This window comes from Tachysurus vachellii, chromosome 10 (assembly GCF_030014155.1).
Source record: "Tachysurus vachellii isolate PV-2020 chromosome 10, HZAU_Pvac_v1, whole genome shotgun sequence".
NCBI classification, from domain to species: Eukaryota; Metazoa; Chordata; class Actinopteri; order Siluriformes; family Bagridae; genus Tachysurus; species Tachysurus vachellii.
Window position 1 is genome coordinate 803,929 of NC_083469.1, and position 3,572 is coordinate 807,500.

The following is a 3,572-nucleotide window of genomic DNA, read 5'->3' on the forward strand; positions in this document are numbered from 1 at the left end:
ACATCCTGTGTGTGTGTTTTTGTGTGTGTGTGTGTGTGAGGAACTAATTTAAGTGCTTCCAGATTGTTCGATTACGTAACAATGCTGAGTAACCACAGAGATGAAACGCTGGACAAACACTGGTTTCCTCCTCATGTAGCAGATTCCTGCGTCTCGTGAGAACTACTGTGATAAAAAGCTGCCCCGGGGGGTGGGGCAGTGTGACGCTACCACATCAGTTTGGTGATAAATCACATCACTCTGTAGACTTTACTGAGATTACTGAGAGACTACGAGTAGCTGACTGGTCTGATGGAGGAATATTAGCAGCAGCAGTAGATGGATGTTGTAATTAGAAGAAGCATGGCATTTATCAGACACACTTATCCAGAGCAACTTACATTGTTATTTTATTTTATACACATGAGGGTTAAGGGCCTTGCTCAGGGGCCCAGCAGTGTCCTCAGCCTTTATACTTACAACCTAACGATCAGTAATCCAACGTCTGAATCACCGAGCAACCACATCACCAGTAGTAGTAATATTAGTAGTAGTATTCATTGTAATAATTTTGTAGTATTTGTAGTGCTATTAGCAGCAGTAATATTGTTTGTTGTAGTAATATCAGTTATAGTAGTATTATCTTTAGTTGTAGTGGTATTTATAGTAGCAGTTATACCGTTGGTAGTGGTTTTTCAGCAGCAGTAATATTATGAGCATTGTAGCAGTAGAGTTAGTAGTATTTGTAATAACAGCATTATTACAAATACTACTAACTCTACTGCTACAATGCTCATTCTACCAGTATGAGTAGACAACTACTAGTACTCAGTAGCTGTACTAGTGGATGTAACAGTACTCAGTAGTTGTACTAGTGGCTGTAACAGTATTCAGTAGTTGTACTAGTGGCTGTAACAGTACTCAGTAGTTGTACTAGTGGCTGTAACAGTATTCAGTAGTTGTACTAGCGGCTGTAACAGTACTCAGTAGTTGTACTAGTGGCTGTAACAGTATTCAGTAGTTGTACTAGCGGCTGTAACAGTATTCAGTAGTTGTACTAGTGGCTGTAACAGTACTCAGTAGTTGTACTAGTGGATGTAACAGTATTCAGTAGTTGTACTAGTGGCTGTAACAGTATTCAGTAGTTGTACTAGTGGCTGTAACAGTACTCAGTAGTTGTACTAGTGGCTGTAACAGTATTCAGTAGTTGTACTAGCGGCTGTAACAGTACTCAGTAGTTGTACTAGTGGATGTAACAGTATTCAGTAGTTGTACTAGTGGCTGTAACAGTATTCAGTAGTTGTACTAGTGGCTGTAACAGTACTCAGTAGTTGTACTAGTGGCTGTAACAGTATTCAGTAGTTGTACTAGCGGCTGTAACAGTACTCAGTAGTTGTACTAGTGGCTGTAACAGTACTCAGTAGTTGTACTAGTGGATGTAACAGTATTCAGTAGTTGTACTAGTGGCTGTAACAGTACTCAGTAGCTGTACTAGTGGATGTAACAGTACTCAGTAGTTGTACTAGTGGCTGTAACAGTATTCAGTAGTTGTACTAGCGGCTGTAACAGTACTCAGTAGTTGTACTAGTGGCTGTAACAGTACTCAGTAGTTGTACTAGTGGATGTAACAGTACTCAGTAGTTGTACTAGTGGATGTAACAGTACTCAGTAGTTTTACTAGTGGATGTAACAGTACTCAGTAATTGTACTAGTGGCTGTCACAGTACTCAGTAGTTGTACTAGTGAATGTAACATTACTCAGTACTTGTACTAGTGGCTGTAACAGTACTCAGTAGTTGTACTAGTGGCTGTCACAGTACTCAGTAGTTGTACTAGAGGCTGTAACAGTACTCGGTATCTGTAGTATTGTTAGTATTAGTTGTCATTATAGTAACTATAGTACTTGTATTCATACTATTATTAATGACAAACATTTTTTTCTGTATAATTAGTTCAAAAATCATGAAACTGGTGTGTTTAGGTTCAGTGAAGCCTACAGAGACGAATGCTCCTCGTTACGCTTACGTGCTTCTTTAATAGTCCACAATGTCTTTTTACACATACACTTATATTTCTTAAAGTGCTGGAACAATGATAATAAGCTCACAGCTGTAGATGTAGTAGTAATTGTACTAGCCACAGTACTAGTGGTAAAGTCCGAGGAGTATTTTTACTCTTGATATACTGGACAGCGCTGATGTCTGATGTAGAGCCATTCTGGTTATCTGCATTGAAAAGAAAATGACTGAAGTAAGACCCAACAATGACTCTGTAACCGAATCAACAGCAAGGGGACTCCTGGGACTCTTTAAATCCATTACATCTTAATGGGGAAAATAGTTCATGAAGTCAATTCCCATTAGGAAGTGAAGCAACATTTCTGCCTTTCTTTCCAGCAGGATCAGTAAATCTTCATGTTCTTCACTCTCTCCTCTCCTTCTCTCTCTATCCACTCTTCCTCGATCTGGTCAGTTTTTATCCTATAAATAGAGCTGACCTCAGAACAGCTCAGTGAATCCGTTCTACTTCACCACAACCTGTTTTTAACCTTCAATGACTCATGCTGATGCTATTCTGTGACCTCAGCCTTAAAATATATTCATTTAGATATCTATTAATATTTTATTTAAGGTTGAAGTCAGTTTAAAAATATGTATGAGACACTGGTCTGATCAGGATTACGTTATACTGTATCTTACACACAGCTGCTCTCTGATTGGTTGTCGGGTGTTGATTAATTCTCTCTAACGGCAGCTCTGTAGATCAGGTTTATAATAATGTACACACTCTGATACCTTATCGATTCCATAGCAACAGTCTGTCTGTCTACTGATAATTTACAACAATATCTAAAATATTTAAAAATGTATTTTATTTCTGTCTTTATACCTGTCTGTTTGTATCTGTCTGTCTGTATAACTGTCTGTCTGTATATGTGTCTATATGTTTGGCTTTATGTGGGTGTGTCTGTCTATGTCTATTCATCTGTCTGTCTGTCTGTCTGTACATTTATCTGTCTATCAGAGTATAATAATAGGATTTATTTATATCATGCCTCTTTCCACAGCTCAAGGACATGTTACATTCCAGGCTGATGGACATCAGGGAGAAGACTAATAAACAACTAGAAACAAAAATGCAGAACAAAACAGATCAATAAATGCAGACGGGGATGAAAACAAACTCAGAGACGGAGACAGACAATAAAGGAAAGATATCATTATTTCAGCTGTTAGGGAAAGAGCCAAAGTACTGAAGAAATAAATGTGTTTAAGATGTGACTTAAAAGTGGAGCGAGACGTAACTGTCTGTTACTTTCTGTTCTCTCAGATATTTCACACCTGTCTGTCTGTATATCTGTCTGTGTATCTGTCTGTGTGTCTGTCTGTGTATCTGTCTGTCTGTGTATATGTCTGTGTATCTGTCTGCCTGTATATCTGTCTTTCTGTATATTTGCCTGTGTGTATCTCTCTGTCTGTAAATCTGTCTGTCTGTGTATCTGTCTGTCTGTCTGTAAATCTGTCTGTCTGTGTATCTGTCTGTCTGTCTGTAAATCTGTCTGTCTGTGTATCTGTCTGTCTGTCTGTAAATCT